Genomic DNA, 24718 nt, shown 5'->3' on the forward strand with positions numbered 1-24718 from the left:
CGCGAGGAAGATGGAGCTATGGCAGACCATTGCCAACAGGGTCAACGCAGTGGGACACCATCCACGCACCAGGGACAACATCTGGAAGAGATGGAACAACCTGCGGGGGAAGGTCAGGGCCATGGCATCCAGGCACCACATTGCAGTCCAGAAGACTGGGGGAGGACCGCCACCAACACCACCTGAATACACTGACTGGGAGGAAAAGGTACTGGCCATCTTGCACACTGAGGGACTCACTGAACTCACTGGAGGAATAGATTCATGTAAGTCGTCTACATTTACCCCATATACACCATACCTGTAATGCATGCACCACCCCACCCCACCCACATCCACCAGGACCAATACTCCACCCAGGCAACAGCCACAGAATCCACCTCACCTGCATGACCACAAACCCACTAACAGGCCCACATCCCTCCCCCTGCACACAGCCACCTACCCCTGCAAGGATTCACAATGGAACTACACCCCCCATGCAACCCCACACCTTAAGCAAAATTACAGTGAAAACCTCACAAAGGCACCCTGGATGGACACTAAAAGTTACACCAGCACAAAATAGCCCAGTCATGTGCACCACAACCGTTTATGCATCTGTAACAGACATGTCTATGTCCCCCAACAGGCACCACCACCCATGCCACCCTCACGGATGGGACAAGGACTGCCAGTGCCCCCCATGGAGACAGAGGCACTTCACAGGACACTGGGGAAGGATCCCTGGACACTTGTGAGCAGGCAGGCCCCTCACACAGTCCTGGACTGTCACCATGCAGCAGCCCCACCCAGGATACCACTGACACCCCTACCACCCAGTCAAGAACAGCAGCCCAGGGCAAGTGTCTCCACACCAGTGTATCTAGGCCACAGACTGGTGGAACACAGGTACAGAATCCACAGTCTCCCCCTCCCAACATGCAAGAAGGTGAGGGCCCCAGTACAAGTGGTACCACCAGCCCTGCGCAGGGGACACAGGCACAGTGGGCTAGGGCAAGTGCTACGGCCTCAGTGGGCCCGGGGGAGGCCACAGGATGGATGCAGCAGCCCAGGACGTGATATCTGAGGTATTGAGGGCGTACCAGCATACCCATGGCAGGTTGGCACAGATAGTATCCACCCTGGAGCACAGTCAGAGGATGCAGCAGGAACACCACCAACAGGCCTTGGAGTAGTGGAAACAGCACAACGCCACAATGGCCAGCATAGCAGGAGCACTGCTGCAGCTGGTACAAACCCAGTCTGATGCCCACACAGGACAGGAGGCCCCCACTATAGCACCGGACACAGACCAGACAATTGCACCATCACCAGCAACATCCCAGGAACTACCCTCAGAGGAAACCCAAGGGCCAACCATGTCATCCCTCAAGGTCAACGGCAGGTGCCCAAACGTACCCTCAGGCCAAGATATAGCACTGGAACCCCAGCAAAAAAACAAGGCCCCCTTCAAGAAGTAACTCAGCAACAATCTGCACAGCAACCATCCCACTCTAAATCAACCACCACACAGTGCTAAGAAGCAATATGAACTAATGTAAGAATTGATGGACCCATCAATACTACCAACTGTAGGAAAGTACCATCTTGCCTGACATATTATGTACCCCATATGAATGTATGTCTTAGCCCCAGGGCAGATGAGCTCATTGATACACTGGCTTCTGCCAAGTATCTTAGCACTTTTGATCTATCTGCAGGGTATTTGCAGATTAGATTGGCAGAAGATGCTAAACCAAAGACTGCATTTTCTACCATAGGAGGGCACTACCAATTCAGAGCAATGCCCTTTGGTTTGAAAAATGTACCTGCCACATTTTAGAGGTTGGTGAACACAGTCCTGCAAGGATTGGAAGCTTTCAGTATAGCATATCATGATGATATTGCTGTCTTTAGCTCACCCTGGGATGAGCACCTTGTCCATATTTGGAAAGTTTTGGAGGCCCTGCAAAAGGCAGGCCTCACTATCAAGGCCTCAAAGTGCCAGATAGGGCAGGGGAAAGTGGTTTATCAAGGCCACCTGGTTGGCGGAGAACAGATTGCACCACAACAGGCGAAAATCCAGACCATCATGGATTGGGTTCCCCCTACAACTCAGACCCAGGTCAGAGACTTTTTAGGCCTCACGGGGTACTACAGGAGATTCATCAAGAATGATGGCTCCATAGCAGCCCCTCTTAATGATCTCATTAGCAAGAAAATGCCTAAGAAGGTGGTATGGACAGCTAGCTGTCAGAAAGCTTTTGAGGAGCTCAAACGGGCCATGTACTCTGCACCTGTCCTAAAAAGCCCATGTTACTCCAACAAATGCATTTTTCAAACCAATGCATCTGAATTAGGGGTAGGGGTAGGGGCAGTCTTATCACAACTGAATTATGAGGGCCAGGATCAACCAGTTGCTTTTATCAGCAGAAGGTTGACCCCTAGAGAAAAGCATTGGTCTGCCATAGAGAGGGAGGCCTTTGCTGTGGTCTGGTCACTGAAAAAGGTGAGGCCATACCTGTTTGGTACCCACTTTATTGCTCAGACAGACCACAAACCTCTACTTTGGCTAAAACAAATGAAAGGTGAAAACCCTAAATTGTTGAGGTGGTCCATATCTCTACAGGGAATGGACTATACAGTGGAACATAGACCTGGGAGTACCCACTCCAATGCAGGTGGACTCTCCAGATATTTCCACTTAGACAATGAAGACTCAACAGGACAAGGCTAGTCTTATTGTCCTTCGTTTGGGGGAGGGGTTGTGTAGGAAAGTACCATCTTGCCTGGCATGTTACCCCCATTTTCACTGTATGTATGCATGTTTTAGCCCCTGTGTCACTGGGATCCTGCTAGGCAGGACCCCAGTGCTTATAGTATGTGCCCTATATGTGTTCCCTGTGTGGTGCCTAACTGTATCACTGAGGCTCTGCTAACCAGAACCTCAGTGTTTATGCTCTCTCTGCTTTCTAAATTTGTCACTGCCAGCTAGTGACTAGATTTACCAATTCTCATTGGCACACTGGAACACCCATATAATTCCCTTGTATATGGTACCTAGGTACCCAGGATATTGGGGTTCCAGGAGACCCCTATGGGCTGCAGCATTTCTTTTGCCACCCATAGGGAGCTCAGACAATTCTTACACAGGCCTGCCACTGCAGCCTGAGTGAAATAACGTCCACGTTATTTCACAGCCTTTTTTCACTGCACATAAGTAACTTATAAGTCACCTATATGTCTAACCTTCACCTGGTGAAGGTTAGGTGCCAAGTTACTTAGTGTGTGGGCACCCTGACACTAGCCAAGGTGCCCCCAGATCGTTCAGGGCAAATTCCCCAGACTTTGTGAGTGCAGGGACACCATTACACATGTGCACTATACATAGGTCACTACCTATGTATAGCGTCACAATGGTAACTCCGAACATGGCCATGTAACATGTCTAAGATCATGGAATTGTCACACAAATACCATTCTGGAATTGGGGGGACAATTCCATGATGCCCCAGGTCTCTAGCACAGAACCCGGGTGCTGCCAAACTGCCTTTCCGAGGTTTCCACTGCAGCTGTTGCTGCTGCCAACCACTCAGACAGGATTCTGCCCTCCTGGAGTCTAGGCAGCCCTGGCCCAGGAAGGCAGAACAAAGGATTTCCTCTGAGAGAGGGTGTTACACCCACTCCCTTTGGAAATGGGAGAGAAGGGCTGGGGAGAAGTAGCCTCCCCCAGCCTCTGGAAATGCCTTGATGGGCATAGATGGTGCCCATCTCTGCATAAGCCAGTCTACACCGGTTCAGGGATCCCCCAGCCCTGCTCTGGTGCGAAACTGGACAAAGGATAGGGGAGTGACCACTCCCCTGACCAGTACCTCCCAGGGGAATTGCCCAGAGCTCCTCCAGTGTGTCCCAGACCTCTGCCATCTTGGAAACAGAGGTGTTGGGGGCATACTGGACTGCTCTGAGTGGCCAGTGCCAGCAGGTGACATCAGAGACCCCCTCTGATAGGCTCTTACCTTTATCAGTAGCCAATCCTCCTTTCTTGGTAGCCAAACCTCCTTTTCTGGCTCTTTAGGGTCTCTCCTCTAGGGAATACTTCAGATAACAAATGCAAGAGCCCAGCAGAGTTCCTCTGCACTTCCCTCTTTGACTTCTGCCAAGGATTGATCGCTGACTGCTCCAGGATGCCTGCAAGACCGCAACAAAGTAGCAAGACGACTACCAGCAACATTGTAGCGCCTCATCCTGCCGTTTTTCTCGACTGTTTCCTGGTGGTGCATGCTCTGAGGGTCATCTGCCTTCACTCTGCACTGGAAGCCAAGAAGAAATCTCCTGTGGGTCAACGGAATCTTCCCCCTGCTAACGCAGGTACCAAAAGACTGCATCACTGGTCCTCTGGGTCCCCTCTCATCCTGAGGAGGGTGGTCCCTGGAACACAGGATCTCTATCCAAGGGACTCCCACAGTCCAGTGATCCTTCAGTCCAAGTTTGGTGGAGGTAAGTCCTTGCCTCCCCACGCTAGACTGCAAACATGTGTACTGCGTGATTTGCAGCTGCTCCGGCTCCTGTGCACTCCTCCAGGATTTTCTTCATGCTCAGGCTAGCCTGGGTCCCCAGCACTCCGTCCTGCAGTGCTCAACCTTCTGAGTTGGCCTCCGACATCGTGGGTCCCTCCTTTGTGACTCTGAGCCAGCTCCGGTTCACACATTTTCCAAGTGCCTGTTCAGGTACTTCTGTGGGTGCTGCTTGCGTCTGTTGGGGCTCTGTGGGTTGCTGAGCACCCCCTCTGTCACCTTCTCCAAGGAGCAACACCCTGGTCCTTCCTGGTCCCCAGAAGCACCCAAAAACCTCTACCATGACCCTTGCAGCTAGCAAGGCTTGTTTGTAGTATTTCTGTGTGGGAACACTTTTGCAACCTTCAGCATGCCGTGCGACATCTTCCATCCAAAGAAGAAGTTCCTAGCGCTCTTCGTTGTTGCAGAATCCTAAGCTTCTTCCATATGGAGGCAGCTTCCTTGCACCTTCATTGGGGGTTTCCTGGGCTCCTCCCCTCCCGGACACTATCGTGACTCTTGGACTTGGTCCCCTTGCCTTGCAGGTCCTCAGGTCCAGGAATCCATCTTCAGTGCTTCGCTGGTGTTTGTGGTTCTTGCAGAATCCCCCTATCACGACTATTGGGTCCTTTTGGGGTAGTAGGTGTACTTTACTCCTACTTTTCAGGGTCTGGGGGTGGGTTATTTTGGACACCCTGACTGTTTTCTTACAGTCTCAGCGACCCTCTACAAGCTCCCATAGGTCTGGGGTCCATTTGTGATTCACATTCCACTTTTGGAGTATATGGTTTGTGTTGCCCCTAGACCTATGTTCACCTATTGCAGCCTATTGTAATTCTACACTGTTTGCAATACTTTTCTTACTCTTACTTATCTGTTTTGGGTTTGTGTACATATAACTTGTGTATATTACTTACCTTCTTACTGAGGATACTCACTGAGATACTTGTGGCATATTGTCATAAAAATAAAGTACCTTTATTTTTAGTAACCCTGTGTGTTGTGTTTTCTTATGATATTGTGCTATATGATAAAAGTGGTATAATAGGAGCTTTGCATGTCTCCTATTTCAGCCTAAGCTGCTTTGCCATAGCTACCTTCTATCAGCCTAAGCTGCTAGAAACACCTCTATTCTACTAATAAGGGATATCTGGACCTGGCACAGGGTGTACGTACCACAAGGTACCCACTATAAGCCAGGCCAGTGTCCTACACCAACAAGGCTGCCACCATGTTGGCATTGAGGACAACCACCCATGACCACTTACCATCACTGTAAATTGCACTATTCACTCCCTGCCACCAATAAAGCACAAATCACACCTGTAACACTGTCCCCTGTCATAAATTGTGTACAAAGTGAAGTATGGATGCAACTGGCTGATATCCTCTCTGCATCCGTCCCAGGATTCCTCAGTGGTGTCAGAAGCAAACGCAAGTTTGGATAGCCAGAATCATCTAGAAAAAGGTGCAATACAGAGTAGTCATTGTCAAGCCTCTTAGTCAGACAGCCTGGCTGTCTGCTAGGTGTCAGTTAGTGACAGAAGCACTTCCCTATGATCCACCCTCTGTCCTCTTAGAGTTGTTCCATCTTCTGTGTCACACTACTGTTCCTCAGCACAAAGGAATCATGTACTGAACCTGCAAACATGGCATTCATTTGTGAGATGTACTGATCTGCAGTAAATACCAATTGGATGTTCATGGAATGAAAGTTCTTTCTGTTTCTGTACACCTGTTCACTGACTCTTGGAGGTTTGATCGGTATGTGGGTGCCATCGATGGCACCTCTCACATGGGGTATGATGGCAAAGGCATAGACGTTTGACTTGATGGCAGGGAGGTCAGTACTTTGGGGAAACCTCACAAAGGACTTTGGGGAAGCCTCACAAAGGTTAGAAATCTTGTCAGTACCATGCTGAACATTGGCTGTGAAATTCCAGCATCCATGCCCACTGTCACTTGAAATGAGCCGGTGGCCAGGAAATGGAGTGCGGAGAGCACCTGCACTTCAGAAGGGATGGCATGCTGATTACGATTTCCCGGAGTTAATGCAGGATCCAGTAATGCACAAAGTTCACGGGTGAGTTTGTAAGTGATTATGATCTGACACTCCACCATGGTTCGCATAACCACAAGTGGTCTGTACACCGATGGTGCCCTTCCTCGCCACAAGGGTCGGTACCTACGAGGGATATCAAACAAGTGTGAGGAACACACATACATAGGCACACATCATCATAAATTGTGCACTATATACTTGATTGTAGGGACTGAACAGTAAAATGTTCTTGACAAATCTTTATCTACACCTCAATGAGGGAACAGTGTTTTTCATGTGCGTTATTTTTTTAAATGGTCACATGCGTAGGTGCTTTATGTGGAAAATAGGGCCTGCATTTTGCACAATTATTTTTTATAGATGCGTAGTTAACCCCTTAGCTGCTGGGCCTTTCCCCCCCCAGTGCTGAGCCCTTTTTTGGCTATTTGGGGTAGTTCGCGCTTAGGGCTTCATAACTTTTTGTCCACATAAGCTAACCACGCCAAATTTGCGTCCTTTTTTTCCAACATCCTAGGGATTCTAATGGTACCCAGAGTTGGTGGTTTCCCCTGGAGGAGACCAAGAAAATAGCCAAAATACAGTGAAAATTTAGTTTTTTCCAAAAAAATGGGAAAAAGGGCTGCCGAAGAAGGCTTGTGGTTTTTTCCCTGAAAATGCCATCAACAAAGGGTTTCTGGTGCTGAAATCACTATCTTCCCACCTTTCAGGAACGGGCAGACTTGAATCAGAAAAACAAATTTTTCAACACAAATTTGGCATTTTACTGGGACATACCCCATTTCTACTATATTTGGTGCTTTCAGCCTCCTTCCAGTTAGTGACAGGAATGGGTGTGAAACCAATGCTGGATCCCGGAATGCTAAACATTTCTGAAAACTAGACAAAATTCTGAATTCAGCAAGGGGTCATATGTGTAGATCCTACAAGGTTTTCATACAGAAATTAACAGCTGAAATAAAAAAATATTGAAATTGAGCTGAAAACAACAGCCATTTTTCTTTATGTTTTACTCTGTAACTTTTTCCTGCGATGTCAGATTTCTGAAAGCAATATACCGTTTTGTCTGCTGGAATCTTCTGGTTGCGGGGATATAAAGGGCTTGTAGGTTCATCAAGAACCCTAGGTACCCAGAGCCAATAAATGAGCTGCACCCTGCAGTTGGTTTTCATTCTATACTGGGTATACAGCAATTCATTTGCTGAAATATGAAGAGTGAAAAAGAGGTATCAAGAAAACCTTTGCATTTCCAAAATGGGATCAAGATAAGGTTTTGAGGAGCAGTGGTTATTTGCACATCGCTGAATTCCGAGGTGCCCATACTAGCATGTGAATTGCAGGGCATTTCTCAAATAGACGTCTTTTTTACACACTCTCTTATATTTGGAAGGAAAAAATGTAGAGAAAGATAAGGGGCAATAACACTTGTTTTGCTATTCTGTGTTCCCCCAAGTCTCCCGATAAAAATGATACCTCACTTGTGTGGGTAGGCCTAGTGCCCGCGACAGGAAATGCCCCAAAACACAACATGGACACATCCTATTTTTTTTTATAGAAAACACAGCTGTTTTTTCCAAAGTGCCTACCTGTAGATTTTGGCCTCTAGCTCAGCCGACACATAGGGAAACCTACCAAACCTGTGCATTTCTGAAAACTAGAGACCTAGGGGAATCCAAGGAGGGGTGACTTGCGGGGCTCGGACCAGGTTCTGTTACCCAGAATCCTTTGCAAACCTCAAAAAGTGGCTAAAAAAACAAGTTTTCCTCACATTTCGGTGACAGAAAGTTCTGGAATCTGAGAGGAGCCACAAATTTCCTTCCACCTGGCGTTCCCCCAAGTCTCCCGATAAAAATGATACCTCACTTGTGTGGGTAGGCCTAGCGCCCGCGACAGGAAACGCCCCAAAGCGCAACGTGGACACATCCAAATTTTTGGAAGAAAACAGAGGTGTTTTTTGAGAAGTGCCTACCTGTAGATTTTGGCCTCTAGCTCAGCCGGCACCTAGGGAAACCTACCAAACCTGTGCATTTCTGAAAACTAGAGACCTAGGGCAATCCAAGGAGGGGTGACTCGCGGGGCTCGGACCAGGTTCTGTTACCCAGAATCCTTTGCAAACCTCAAAAAGTGGCTAAAAAAACAAGTTTTCCTCACATTTCGGTGACAGAAACTTCTGGAATCTGAGAGGAGCCACAAATTTCCTTCCACCCGGCGTTCCCCCAAGTCTCCCGATAAAAATGATACCTCACTTGTGTGGGTAGGCCTAGCGCCCGCGACAGGAAACGCCCCAAAGCGCAACGTGGACACATCAAAATTTTTGGAAGAAAACAGAGGTGTTTTTTGAGAAGTGCCTACCTGTAGATTTTGGCCTCTAGCTCAGCCAGCACCTAGGGAAACCTACCAAACCTGTGCATTTCTGAAAACTAGAGACCTAGGGCAATCCAAGGAGGGGTGATTCGCGGGGCTCGGACCAGGTTCTGTTACCCAGAATCCTTTGCAAACCTCAAAAAGTGGCAAAAAAAACAAGTTTTCCTCACATTTCGGTGACAGAAACTTCTGGAATCTGAGAGGAGCCACAAATTTCCTTCCACCCGGCGTTCCCCCAAGTCTCCCGATAAAAATGATACCTCACTTGTGTGGGTAGGCCTAGCGCCCGCGACAGGAAACGCCCCAAAGCGCAACGTGGACACATCCAAATTTTTGGAAGAAAACAGAGGTGTTTTTTGAGAAGTGCCTACCTGTAGATTTTGGCCTCTAGCTCAGCCGGCACCTAGGGAAACCTACCAAACCTGTGCATTTCTGAAAACTAGAGACCTAGGGCAATCCAAGGAGGGGTGACTCGGGGGGCTCGGACCAGGTTCTGTTACCCAGAATCCTTTGCAAACCTCAAAAAGTGGCTAAAAAAACAAGTTTTCCTCACATTTCGGTGACAGAAAGTTCTAGAATCTGAGAGGAGCCACAAATTTCCATCCACCCGGCGTTCCCCCAAGTCTCCCGATAAAAATGATACCTCACTTGTGTGGGTAGGCCTAGCGCCCGCGACAGGAAACGCCCCAAAGCGCAACGTGGACACATCAAAATTTGTGGAAGAAAACAGAGGTGTTTTTTGAGAAGTGCCTACCTGTAGATTTTGGCCTCTAGCTCAGCCGGCACCTAGGGAAACCTACCAAACCTGTGCATTTCTGAAAACTAGAGACCTAGGGCAATCCAAGGAGGGGTGACTCGGGGGGCTCGGACCAGGTTCTGTTACCCAGAATCCTTTGCAAACCTCAAAAAGTGGCTAAAAAAACAAGTTTTCCTCACATTTCGGTGACAGAAACTTCTGGAATCTGAGAGGAGCCACAAATTTCCTTCCACCCGGCGTTCCCCCAAGTCTCCCGATAAAAATGATACCTCACTTGTGTGGGTAGGCCTAGCGCCCGCGACAGGAAACGCCCCAAAGCGCAACGTGGACACATCAAAATTTTTGGAAGAAAACAGAGGTGTTTTTTGAGAAGTGCCTACCTGTAGATTTTGGCCTCTAGCTCAGCCGGCACCTAGGGAAACCTACCAAACCTGTGCATTTCTGAAAACTAGAGACCTAGGGCAATCCAAGGAGGGGTGACTCGCGGGGCTCGGACCAGGTTCTGTTACCCAGAATCCTTTGCAAACCTCAAAAAGTGGCTAAAAAAACAAGTTTTCCTCACATTTCGGTGACAGAAACTTCTGGAATCTGAGAGGAGCCACAAATTTCCTTCCACCCGGCGTTCCCCCAAGTCTCCCGATAAAAATGATACCTCACTTGTGTGGGTAGGCCTAGCGCCCGCGACAGGAAACGCCCCAAAGCGCAACGTGGACACATCAAAATTTTTGGAAGAAAACAGAGGTGTTTTTTGAGAAGTGCCTACCTGTAGATTTTGGCCTCTAGCTCAGCCGGCACCTAGGGAAACCTACCAAACCTGTGCATTTCTGAAAACTAGAGACCTAGGGCAATCCAAGGAGGGGTGACTCGCGGGGCTCGGACCAGGTTCTGTTACCCAGAATCCTTTGCAAACCTCAAAAAGTGGCTAAAAAACAAGTTTTCCTCACATTTCGGTGACAGAAACTTCTGGAATCTGAGAGGAGCCACAAATTTCCTTCCACCCGGCGTTCCCCCAAGTCTCCCGATAAAAATGATACCTCACTTGTGTGGGTAGGCCTAGCGCCCGCGACAGGAAACGCCCCAAAGCACAACGTGGACACATCAAAATTTTTGGAAGAAAACAGAGGTGTTTTTTGAGCAGTGCCTACCTGTAGATTTTGGCCTCTAGCTCAGCCGGCACCTAGGGAAACCTACCAAACCTGTGCATTTCTGAAAACTAGAGACCTAGGGCAATCCAAGGAGGGGTGACTCGCGGGGCTCGGACCAGGTTCTGTTACCCAGAATCCTTTGCAAACCTCAAAAAGTGGCTAAAAAAACAAGTTTCCCTCACATTTCGGTGACAGAAAGTTCTGGAATCTGAGAGGAGCCACAAATTTCCTTCCACCCGGCGTTCCCCTAAGTCTCCCGATAAAAATGATACCTCACTTGTGTGGGTAGGCCTAGCCCCCGCGACAGGAAATGCCCCAAAACAGAACGTGGACACATCACATTTTTTCATAGAAAACAGTGCCTACCTGTGGATTTTGGCCTCTAGCTCAGCCGGCACCTGAGGAAACCTAGCAAACCAGCACATTTTTGAAAACTAGAAACCCAGGGGAATCCAAGATGAGGTGACTTGTGAGGCTCGGACCAGGTTCTGTTACCCAGAATCCTTTGCAAACCTCAAAATGTGGCTAAAATACCACGTTTTCCACACATTTAAATGACAGAAAGTTCTGGAATCTGAGGGGAGCCACAAATTTCCTTCCACCCCGCGTTCCCCCAAGTCTCCCGATAAATATGATACCTCACTTGTGTGGTTAGGCCTGGTGCCTGCGACAGGAATAGATCACACAACGGTCAATGTTGGTCCTTACGTGAGGCAGCTGTTGACCCTGGGGTGATCCATTCCTGACACAGGCACTAGGTGTAGGCACTCAAGTGGGGTAGTGTTTTTATCAGGACAGGTGAGGAGTCACTGGGTGGTAGGAATGTTGTGGATCCCAGCATATTCCTGTAGTTTGTGTGACAGAAATGCAAGAAAAATAGAGGTTTTTTTCAACATTTCAGCTTTGCAGGGTATTCTGGGTAAGAAAACTTTGGGGAATCCACACAAGTCACACCTCTGTGGACTCCCCCGAATGTCTAGTTTCCAGAAATGTTTGGGTTTAGTGTGTTTCTCTATATGGCCGCCGAATCCAGGACCAAAAACACAGGTGCCTGCCTTACAAAACCAGTTTGTTTTGCCATAGACAATTTTGATGTCTCCACAATATGATTTGGGTGGTGGAATTTGGGGCTGAACTAAATTGGTGAGCTCCCAAGAGAGCACTCTCTCTCTGCTTGCCGCCGCATTCACCTGCTCTCTGGGTTGGCCTAACCCACTATTACCCAGTTGCACGAACAGCTTGCGAAGGGACAGCAGGACTGTCCTCATCACCTCCCTCATAATGTACTGGAAGAGGAGTTTTCGAATGAGACTCCTCTGACTGAAAAATCACTCCCAGAGTCTGCGCCATTGTCCTATCCCTCAGATGCTGTCTCAGTATCTGATGTCTCAGTCTCTGATCCTATGTCAGAGCGGTCCTCTATAACCCGAGTGCAGGCAGCAGTCATCCATCAAGATGCCATCTCTGCTATTGGCTAAACTGTTGCTCTAAAACACTAGCCTACGTAGACAGTCACAAAATCGATGGTGTGTGTGAGATACGTGCAACAGTAGAGGTCACCTTACCTGCGCTTCTTCCCTCAATCAGCACGTACTTTCAAGACACTCAAAAAACACCTTGTCACATACCATTCGTCACAGTCTTTAGCACCTCCTGCGCCCAGTCCAACAATCATTATTGGTGCTCCCACTCCCTCCTCCTCGGATTCCCTCATTACCACCCAGCAAAAGTGCCCTTCATCTCTCCATAGACTTTACTAATGTACTCAGCTATTTACATAAAATACAGATGTGCTCTTTGCAGTAGGCATATAAACCTTCTGCGCTTCTTTATGGCACTAAAACTGCCACTAGACAAGTCGGACCCTTTTCCCCCCAGGGAAACCACACACATATTGACAAAAGTGATGTATATATGACAGCCAACCACCTGAAACTCAACTCAAGCAAAACCGAAATAATCCTCTTTGGCCCTCACCAAAAAAACCTGGGACCCCCCATGGTGGCCCACCACGCTAGGCCCTGCACCCACCCCTGCCAACTACGCACGCAACCTCAGCATCATCCTAGACTCCTCCCTCTCTATGACCCAACAAATCAACGCTCTTACCTCCTCATGCTTCAACAAACTCCGTATACTGAAAAACATTCAAATGGATCCCCACAGAGACCAGAAAAACTGTCACTCACGCACTCATCAGCAGCAGGCTTGATTACAGAAACGCCCTCTACGCCGGCACCACTCTAAAACTCAAGTGCAAACTACACGCATCCAGAACTCAGCAGCACGACTCATCCTCGACCTCCACCGACACAAACACATCTCTCCACACCTCAAATGCCTCCACTGGCTCCCCATTGACAAAAGGATCACCTTCAAGATCCTCATCCTCACACACAAATCACTCCACAACACAGGCCCTGCCTACCTCAACGAGAGTCACCTTCCACACCCCCACACGAAACGTCCGTTCAGCTGACCTCTCTCTCGCCTCTGACCCCCGCATCAAACACACCACCACCGGGGGCAGATCCTTCTCCTACATTGCACCCAAAACATGGAACGCACTCACAACCCACATTCGCAAGACCCAAAACCTACTTCTTTTCAGGAAGGGCCTCAAAACCTGGCTTTTTGAACAGTGAACCTCCTAGCCCCTTTCCCTCCCCCCCGTCCCCCCCCCCAGCGCCTTGAGACCCTCACAGGTGAGTAGCGCGCTTTATAAATCTCTTTGATACAGATCTACCTATATATATATATATATATATATAAATATATATCTACATAGATATATCTATAGATATATCCATGTACCTAGATATATCTATCTACATAGATATATATATATAGATATATACATATATTTTTTTTTAGTTGTTGTATGGTTTCCTTGGGGGCCAAAATCGCGCACCCCCCCCCCCCCCCCAGGGGGCACCTACCTTTTTTTTTTTTAAAGAAAATTATGCCGGGGGGGGCGGCCCGTTTTCCGGGGGGGGCCGCCCCCAAAAGTGAAATCCCTGGTGTCTAGTGGGGTTTCCTGGCCCCCGATCGCTGCTGTGCTGCGATCGGGGGCCAGGAAACCGTTTCAGAAGGCCTCATAAGAAAGGGGAGACTCTCCCCTTTCTTACGAGGCCTTCCCGAACGTGTAAAAGGCCGTTTTCCCCATGAAAGCAGGAAGCGGCCGCAAGGCTGCTTCCTGCTTTCATGGGGAAAACACCTTTGCAACGTCAGCGCGCCTCGCGGCGCGCTGACGTCACAAAGGGGCGGGCGGGGGGAGACACGGTAGCTTCTGTGTCTCCCGGGGGAAAAAAAAAAAAAAAAAAAATCCTCGGGAGCGACGCACCCGAGGATTTATTAATGCCCTTCCTGGTGTCGGCCACTGGTCGTGACCCGCACCAGGGAGGGTGTGTGGGCGTCGGCCAGTGGCCGACGCCCGCACTTAAGAGGTTAATGCCAAAATGTCTGCCCGCTGTAATCCAGGCCTGTCGTTGTGGAAGTGACCTTATACCGCTAGTGGTTGACGTAACAGCATAAGGCGGTGTTTACCGCTGTTCGCACCGTCATTGGTTAACATGGATGTCAATGGAGAATCCTGGTGTATCATAATTGCCGCCAGCGGTGATGGTGCACACCGCCGCAATACGTATGCAAATTTGTCATCTTTACTTCACTTGACTCTCGGATCTCGTGCGAACAGGTACTTTACTGTGTGTACTTCTGTGTCCTGCCTCTGGTCATGGAAGTGGCTTGTGTTGCAGGGAAAAGGTCCCCGGCCTTCACCCAGGAGGAACTGGAGAGGCTAGTGGATGGGGTCATGCCCCTGTATGTCAAGCTCTACGGATGGCCAAAGGTACAGGTATGTCAGGGTTTGGGGTGCACTGTTTGGGTGTAATGGATGGTGTTGTAAGGACATATGAGTGCACCTCTGAGCCTGCATGGGCCATGGTTCATGGCATGCTGCGTGCATATGTCCTGTAAGTCTGACAGTACTGTCCGTCCCATATTGGACGAATAGCCAGCTGTACCTATTTTGCAATTGCCTGATCACTGTGTTCCATTTCTGTGTCACCCTTTTAGGTCAGCGCCCACCAGAAGAGGGCACTTTGGCATGCCATTGCCAAGGACGTGCGGACCCTGGGGGTCTACAACCGGCGGAGCACACACTGCAGGAAGAGGTGGGAGGAACTGCGGTGCTGGGTGCGAAAAACCTGTGAGGCCCAGCTGGGGAAGTCCTCTCAACTTGGAAGGGGTGCCCGTCGGGCACTGACCCCCCCTCATGCAATGCATCCTGGCGGTGGCGTACCCAGACCTGGATGGGTGCTTAAAGGCTGCACAGCAGTCACAAGGTGGTGAGTACTCATGTCACAATCTTAAGCCTGGATGGATGTCTGTGTGTGCATTAGGGTTCATGCTGCTTAGAGGCAGGAACTCTGACTGTTATCCATCTACATGATGGTCCCCGTAGGGTGTAGGGGTGTCTTGGTCAGGTCTCCCTCTCATCGGGTCCTTAGGTAGTTTAGGGGATGGGTGTAGAGCAGGGTTCTGGTCAGTAGTCAGGGGCATGGCTGTGGGCATAGTGAACGTGCTGCCTGTTGGGTGTGTCTTCTCAGTGGGTGTATGTCTGGCCACTATGTACCTCCTTTCAGCTATTTACAAGTGTCTCTCCTGTTTTGTCTCCCCATCCTTGTTCTCTTGTGTTGCTTTTGTACATCAGCAACATCTGGCGAGGGAGCTGAGGCACCAGCAAAGTGAGGAAGCAGCGGCCCACGGATCCTCGGAGGCAGAGTCTTTTGACGCCAAGCGGACCAGTGGATGGGCATACCATGGGGAGGCAACTACCATGGGAGGTAGTGACTCCAGTACCTCCTCCGATGGGGGCTCCCCGGCGTTGGCGGACCCTAGTAGCCACACCACTACAGTGACATCTTCCGCCACCCCCCATTCCATTACCGCCCTCCCTTCTGCTCCCCACTGAGTTGCCCATGCCTGCTCACCCAGAAAGGTGGGCGTCTCCTTCACTCCAGACACCTCCTCCCCTGCCCCAGTCAGCCCTGCTGCCCTCATAGAGGAGGCTATTGACCTCCTGAGAACCATCTCTGTAGGGCAGACAACCATCGTCAATGCCATTCAGGGGCTAGCATTAGAGGTGCAGCAGACAAATGCCTATCTGGATGGTATTCACAGTGCCGTGTCTGGCCTACAGAGATCTTTTCAGGCTCTGGCATCCTGTTGGATGACAGCCAGTTTCCCTGGTCATTCCGTCCCCCTTCAACATCCTCTACCCCTTCCAGCACCCCACTCCCTTCACCTGTCCAAAGCACACAATCTGACATACAGTCAAGCACCTCACACCCAAGAAGCACACTTCTAAACACAAGCACCACACCTCCTACCACAAGCATTTACACAGCCAACATACACATGCACACACAGCAACATCCACTTCCCCCAGTGTGCCCACCTCTTCCACCTCCCTGTCTATCCCCTCTACATGCACACCCTAATGCACTGCACCTTCAGTCACTGTTGCTGCTCCTCTTACTGCACTCACCAAAATAGCAGACATCAATACATGCACCCCAGACACCACACCTGCACTCACCACAACTACTGTAGTTGACACATGCAGCACACTCACCAGACGTGCAGACACCCACACAACACACATCCACACTGGCAGCCTGTCTTCTCCCACTGTGTCCACCCCCCTCCAAAAACACACAAAGGCACCAAGACACCCATACATCACACATCCCCCACATCTCAGCATACTGTCCAGTCACCTGCACCAACTACACGCACCCCTAAACACATATGTCCACACCCTCCGCCTCCACTCCCACGCCCCCATCCAAGACCACCCCAATTGCTCCGAAAAAACATTTCCTCTCCCGTCCTGACCTCTTCCAACCCACTGGCCCACCCCCTTTTTGGCCCTAAGCGTGCATACCTCCTTGCCCTTTCCACTCCTTCCACTTCACAGCCCATCCCTATCAGCCCTTCACATTCCCAGAGAAGAAGAAGCCCCGTGCAGAACCAAGTCCATCTGGCTCCACCCGCTCGAAACACCCCCCCACCTTCAAAAGACAAATCCACACCCGCTCCACCTTCGAAGCGGAAGTCCAAGCCCCAACCCTGTCGCAAATCGCTAACCCCACCACCCCCTGCCCCCGTTCCGTGAGGTGCCTGGATGCCCCTTTGTTGCCCCATTAGGTGGAATACCGTGCACTTTAGGGAGTCAGGTTGGGGCCGTTGGGGCTCATGGGACTTCTTGCGATACGGACTGGCCATTGGCCTTGTTGGAAATAGTTGGCTCTGTGAGCTGGAATAAATATTTTGGTGTGGCCTGTGTTTTGGCAGCACACTGTTGAACTCTGGTCTTTCGTTTCATTGTTTGTGGGTGCGGGGCATTTGTATGTACTATGCTCAAGTTGGATTTGCCTTGTGTCGGGTAAGTACCTCTTGCTGTGGGGTTTATGGGTTGTGCTGCTCTGAAGGGTTTGGGGGCGTTGTTGAGTGGGTGGATTGGGTGGGTATGTACTGTGCCCTTTCCTCCCTTGTTTCATAGTTTGCGATGCTTACCTCAACTAAACCCAGCCAGACGTGGATTGTAAGGCACAGAAAGATTTAAGTGCACAGAAATGCTCACTTTCTAAAAGTGGCATTTCTAAAATAGTAATATTAAATCCAACTTCACAAGTCAGCAGGATTTTATATCACCATTCTGGCCATATTACTCCTTTCAGATCAGCAGCTACCACTCAAACAATGTATGAGGACAGACCCAATGTTAGCCTATGAAAGGAGCAGGCCTCACAGCAGTGTAAAAACGAATTTGGGAGTTTTACACTACCAAGACATGTAAACGACATAGGTACATGTCCTGCCTTTTGCCTACACAGCATCCTGCCCTATGGGTTACCTAGGGCATTCCCTAGGGGTATTTTATATATAAAAAGGGGAAGTTTTAGGCTTGGCAAGTACTTTGAAATGCCAAGTCGAATTGGCAGTGAAACTGCACACACAGGCCTTGCAATGGCAGGCCTGAGACAAGGTTAAGGGGCTACTTAAGTGGGTGGCACAACCAGTGTTGCACGCCCACTAGTAGCATTTAATCTACAGGCCCTGGGCACATATAGTGTATTCTACTAGGGATTTATAAGTAAAGTAAATGGTCCAATTGGGTATAATCCAATGTTACCATGTTTAAAGGGAGAGAGCATATGCAGTTTAGCACTGGTTAGCAGTGGTAAAGTGCACAGAGTCTAAAAACCAGCTGAAAGTGGGGAGGGCTACTAAACCTCCTGGGAGTTCTCATCGCTAAGGCGGAAGTATCTGGAGAGACCATCAGAGTTCCCGTGGTCAATCCCCAGGCGATACTCCACAGTAAAGTCCATCCCCTGTAGGGAAATGGACTACCTCAAGAGTTTAGGATTCTCACCCTCATCTGCATGAGCCATCTGAGGGGTCTGTGGTCTGTCTGAACCCAGAAGTGAGTCCCAAACAGGTAGGGCATTAACTTCTGCAGTGCCCAGACCACAGCAAATGCTTCTCTCGCAATAGCACTCTACCTCTGTTCCAGTGGTAATAGCCTTCTGCTAATAAAGGCTACTAGTTGGTTTTAGCCCTCCTCATTTAGCTGTGCTAGAATAGCCCCTATGCCATGCTCTGAAGCATCTGTATGCACAATAAATTCCTGGGAGTAGTCAGGGGCCTTGAGAACGGGGCCGTGCATATGGCTTCCTTCAGAGAATCAAAGGCTTTCTGACAAGCCTCTGTCCAATTCACCAACCGAGGTTGTTTAATGGAAGTGAGTTCTGTCAAGGGTGACACAATGGTACCATAGCCCTTGACAAATCTGCGGTAGTATCCAGTGAGGCCTAAAAAGGCTCTCACTTCAGTCTGTGTTCTAGATGGTTGCCAGGCCTTGATAGTTTTGATCTTGGCCTGGAGTGGCTGCACCTTGCCACCACCTGCTAAGTGTCCCAAGTACACCACGGAACCCTGCCCAATCTGGCACTTACTAGCCTTGATGGTCAGACCTGCCTGTTGCAGAGCCTGAAGCATATCCTTGAGGTGGAGCAGGCGTTCCTCCCAACTGGAACTGTAGACAGCTAAGTCATCTAGGTAGGCCGTGCAGTAGGCATCCTTGCCAGCTAGGACCCCATTAACCAATCGTTGGAAGGTAGGGGGGGCATTTTTCAACCCAAATGGCATCACCCGGAACTGGTAATGGCCATCAGGTATGGAAAATGCAGATGTCTCTTTAGCCCCCTCAGTCAGGGCGATCTGCCAGTACCTGGATGTAAGATCAAACATACTCAGGAACTTGGCAGCGCCTAGCCTGTCAATGAGCTCATCAGCTCAGGGGATGGAGTGAGCATCAGTACTTGTGACTGAGATGAGACCCCAGTAGTCTATGCAGAACCTGAGTTCTGGCTTCGCACCGGGGGCAGCAGCCTTAGGAACCAGCACCACAGGGCTGGCCCAGGGACTACTGGACTTCTTAATAAACCCTAAAGTCAACATCTTGGAGACATCCTTCTTGATGCTGGCCTTCACCTTATCCGATAACCTGTAAATCTTCACATGGGGACTGTCACTTGTATCAATGTCATGAACACATAAGTGGGTCAGTCCAGGAGTAAGGGAGAACAGGGAAGAGAACTGCTCTAACAGCTCATAGCAGTCTCCTCTCAGATGTAGAGTCAGTGTGTCAGAGAGAATGACACCCTCCACTGACCCATCACCTTCTCTGGCAGAGAGGAGGCTGGAGAGAGGTTCACTCTCCTCTTCCATGACCTCATCTGTGACCAGGAGCATACTGATCTCAGACCTCTCAAAGTGAGGTTTGAGCCTGTTGTGTTGGAGGACCCTTAGGGAGTGCCAAGGGGTCATGAGGTCCACTAGCTAAGTGGCCTCCCCTTTATGCTCCTTGATCTCAAATGGGCCAGTCCGGTTGTCCTGGAGATCCCTGGGCTCTACTGGCTCCATCACCCAAACCTTGTCTCCAGGTGAGAACTCAACCAGAGTGGTCTTCCGGTCATACCACTCCGTTATCACCTCTTGACTGACCTCAAGGTTACTCTCCGCCTGCTTCCAGACGCGTTGGATTTGGTTGCTGAGGGCCAGCATGTAGCTGACCACATCCTGGGGAGGTCTCTTGAGAGCTTTCTCCCAGCCCTCTTTAACAATGCTTAGAGGTCCCCTGACAGGGTGACCATAGAGAAGTTCAAAGGGGCTGAACCCCACCCCTTTCTGGGGCACCTCTCTGTAAGCAAACAACAGGCATGGTAAGAGGGCGTCCCACTTACGCCTCATGGCTTCAGTCAGGCCTTTAACCATGCCCTTCAGGGTCTTGTTGAACCTCTCAACAAGCCCATTGGACTGAGGATGATAACAGGTGGTAAACTGGTAGGTGTAGGAAGCTGGCCTGGCTTATAGTGGGTACCTTGTGGTACTTACACCTTGTGCCAGGTCCAGTTATCCCTTATTAGAAGATTGGAGGTGTTCTAGCAGCTTAGGCTGATAGAGCTAGCTATAGCAGAGCAGCTTAGGCTGAACTAGGAGACATTCAAAGCTCCAACTATACCACTTATATCACTTAGTACTATATCATAAGAAAACACAATACTCAGAGTTACTAAAAATAAAGGTACTTTATTTTAGTGACAATATGCCAAAAGTACCTCAGAGGACATACTCCTTTAGGAGGTAAGTAATATAGACAAAATATACACACAAACCAAATCAGGTAAGTAAACCGTTAGAAAAGTAGTGCAAACACTTTAGAACACAATAGAATACTATAGGGAAAAATAGGCCTAGGGGCAACACAAACCATATACTCCAAAAAGTGGAATGCGAACCACAAATGGACCCCAGGGCTAGTGTAGTGTGTAGAGGGTCGCTGGGAGTGTAAGAAAACACTAAGGGTGTCCAAGATATCCCACCCCAAGACCCTGAAAAGTAGGAGTAAAGTTACCCTACTACCCCACAAAGACAGTAAAGTCGAGATAGGGGATTCTGCAAGGACAACAACTGACTACAAAGCACTGAAGATGGATTCCTGGACCTGAGGACCAGTAAAGGAAGGGGACCAAGTCCAAGAGTTACGCAAGTGTCCGGGGGAGCAGGAGCCCACTAAACCCGGGATGAAGGTGCAAAAGGGCTGCCTCTGGGTTGAAGAAGCTGGAGATTCTGTAACAACTGAAGTTGACAGGAACTTCTCCTCTGGTCAGAAGATGTCCCACGGTATGCTGGAGGACACAGAGTTGTTTCCACGCAGAAAGACCCCAAACAAGCCTTGTTAGCTGCAAGAGTCGGGGTTGAGGATTTTGGGTGCTGCCAGGGCCCAGGAAGGACCAAAAGGTTGACCCTTGGAGGAGGAGACAGAGGGGGCGCTCAGCAACAGAGAGAGCCATGCAAAAGCAGGCAGCAGCCGCAGAAGCACCTGAACAAGCGATCAGAAGATCTGAGCACAACAGTCAACTCAGCAGAACAAAAGAGGATCCCACCAAGTCGGAGTCCAACTCAGCGAGTTGGGCAATGTAGGACAGAGTGCTGGGGACCTGGGCTAGGATGTGCACAAGGAAGTCTTGCAAAAGTGCACAGGAGCCTGACCAGCTGCGGATCACGCAGTACACAGGATTACTGTCTGGGGTGGGGAGGCAAGAACTTACCTCCACCAAATTTGGACAGATGGGCCACTGGACTGTCGGGGACACTTGAACCCAGCTCCTGTGTTCTAGGGACCACACTCATCAGGATGAGAGGGGACCCAGAGGACCAGTGATGCAGAAGTATGGTGCCTGCATTGGCAGGGGGAAGATTCCTTCGACCCACTGGAGATATCTTCTTGGCTTCCAGTGCAGGGTGAAGGCAGACAGCCCTCAGAGCATGCACCACCAGGAAACAGTCGGGAAAGCCGTCAGGATGAGGCGCTACAATGTTGCTGGTAGTCTTCTTGCTACTTTGCTGCAGTTTTGCAGTCATCCTGGAGCAGTCAGCGGTCGATCCTTGGCAGAAGTCAAAGAGGGAAGTGCAGAGGAACTCTGGTGAGCTCTTGCATTCGTTATCTGGTGAGATAGCCACAGGAGAGACCCTAAATAGCCCTCAGAGAAAGATTGGCTACAGAGAAAGGTAAGCACCTATCAGGAGGGGTCTCTGACGTCACCTGCTGGCACTGGCCACTCAGAGCTGTCCATTGTGCCCTCACACCTCTGCATCCAAGATGGCAGAGGTCTGAGACACACTGAAGGAGCGGTCACTCTCCTTTCCTTTTGTCCAGTATTGCGCCAGAGCAGGGCTGGGGGGATCCCTGAACTGGTGTAGACAGGCTTATGCAAGGAGGGCACCATCTGTGCCCTTCAAAGCATTTCCAGAGGCCAGGAGAGGCTACTCCTCCCAGGCCCTTCACACCTATTTCCAAAGGGAAAGGGTGTAACACCCTCGCTCAGAGGAAATCCTTGGTTCTGCCTTCCTGGGACTGGGCTGCCCAGGCCCCAGGGGGGCAGAAACCTGTCTGAGGGTTGGCAGCAGCGGTAGCTGCAGAGAAAACCCCGGAAAGTTAGTTTGGCAGTACCAGGGCTCTATGCTGGAGACCCGGGATGCATGGAATTGTCCCCCCCAATACCAGAATGGTATTGGGGTGACAATTTCATGATCCGAGACATGTTACATGGCCATGTTCGGAGTTACCATTGTGACGCTACATATAGGTATTGACCTACATGTAGTGCACATGTGTAATGGTGTCTCCGCACTCACAAAGTCCGGAGAATTTGCCCTGGAAAAGGTCGGGGGCACCTTGGCTAGTGCCAGGGTGCCCACACATTAAGTAACTTTGCACCTAACCTTCACTAAGTGAGGGTTAGGCATATAGGTGACTTATAAGTTACTTAAGTGCAGTGTAAAATGTCTGTGAAATAACGTGGACGTTACATCACTCAGGCTGCAGTGGCAGTCCTGTGTAAGAATTGTCTGAGCTCCCTATGGGTGGCAAAAGAAATGCTGCAGCCCATAGGGATCTCCTGGAACCCCAATACCCTGGGTACCTATGTACCAAATACTGGGGAATTATAAGGGTGTTCCAGTGTGCCAATAAGAATTGGTAAAATTAGCCACTAGCCTGCAGTGACAATTTTTAAAAGCAGAGAGAGCATAAACCCTGAGGTTCTGGTTAGCAGAGCCTCAGTGATAAAGTTAGGCACCACACAGGGAACACATACAGGACATACTTTATGAGCACTGGGGTCCTGGCTAGCAGGATCCCAGTGACACAGGGAAAAACAAACATACATACAGTAAAAATGGGGGTAACATGCCAGCCAAGATGGTAGTTTCCTACACAACCCCCCCAAACGACGGACAATAATGGATAACCTTGCCCAGATGAGTCTTAATTGTATACGTGGAAATATCTGGAGAGTCCATCTGCATTGGAGTGGCTACTCCCAGGTCTATCTTCCACTGTATAGTCAATTCCCTGTAGGGATATGGACCACCTCAACAATTTAGTGTTTTCACTTTTCATTTGTTTTAGCCAAAATAGAGGTTTGTGGTCTGTCTGAACAATAAAGTGAGTACCAAACAGGTATGGTCTCAACTTTTTAAGTGCCCAGATCACAGCAGCGGCCTTCCTTTCTATGGCAGACCAACACTTTTCTCTAGGGCCAACCTTCTGCTGATAAAAGCAACCGGTTGATCCTGGCCCTCAGTATTAAGCTGTGATAGCACTGCCCCAACCCCCAGTTCAGAAGCATCAGTATGGACTATGAACTTTTTGGAGTAGCAAGGGCTTTTTAGGACGGGTGCAGAGCACATGGTCTGTTTGAGATCATCAAAAGCTTTTTGACAGCTAGCTGTCCATAATACCTTTTTAGGCATCTTTTTACTACTGAGGTCATTAAGAGGAGATGCAATGGAGCCATAATTCTTAATAAACCTCCTATAGTACCCTGTGAGGCCTAAAAAGGCTTCCCCCTGGTTTGAGTTGTGGGGGGAGCCCATTCCATAATAGTCTGGATCTTCCCCTGCAGTGGTACAATCTGTTCCCGACCTACCAGGTGGCCCAGATAAACCACTTTCCCCTGCCCTATCTTGCAACTTTGAGGTCTTGATAGTGAGGCCAGCTATTGCAGGGCCTCCAGAACTTCCCACAGGTGGACCAGGTGATCATCCCAGGTGGAGCTAAAGACAGCCATATCATCTAGATGTGCTGCACTAAAAGCTTCCAACCCTTGCAGGACTGTGTTCACCAACCTTTGAAAAGTGTCAGGTTCATTCTTCAGACCAAAGGGCATCACAGTGAATTGATAGTGCCCTCCAATGGTTGAGAGTGCAGTTTTAGGTTTTGCTTCTTCTGATAACTTAATCTGCCAATACCCTGCAGTTAAGTCAAAAGTGCTCAGATACTTGGCAGAAGCCAGTGTATCAATCAGCTCATCTGCCCTGGGTATAGGGTGAGTATCTGTCTTGGTTACTTGGTTGAGCCCTCTATAGTCAACACAAAACCTCATCTCTCTTTTTCCATCCTTACTGTGAGGTTTTGGAACCAGCACCACTGGGCTAGCCCATGGGCTTTCTGAAGGCTCAATAACTCCTTCGTCTAATATTTTCTGAACCTCTTGTTTAATGCAGTCCCTGACATGGTCAGCCTGCCTATAAATCTTAAATTTGACAGGTAAACTGTCTCCAGTGTTGAGTGTATGCTCACACCAAGTAGTGGTACTTGGTATCAGTGAGAAGAGCTCAGAAAATGGACGTAAAAGATTTATGCAGTTATCTTTTTCCTCCGCAGTAAGACAATCTAAAAGTACTACTCCCTCCACTAAGCCATCAGCTTCAGTGGTGGAGA

The sequence above is a fragment of the Pleurodeles waltl genome, chromosome 11 (genome assembly GCF_031143425.1).
Source record: "Pleurodeles waltl isolate 20211129_DDA chromosome 11, aPleWal1.hap1.20221129, whole genome shotgun sequence".
NCBI classification, from domain to species: Eukaryota; Metazoa; Chordata; class Amphibia; order Caudata; family Salamandridae; genus Pleurodeles; species Pleurodeles waltl.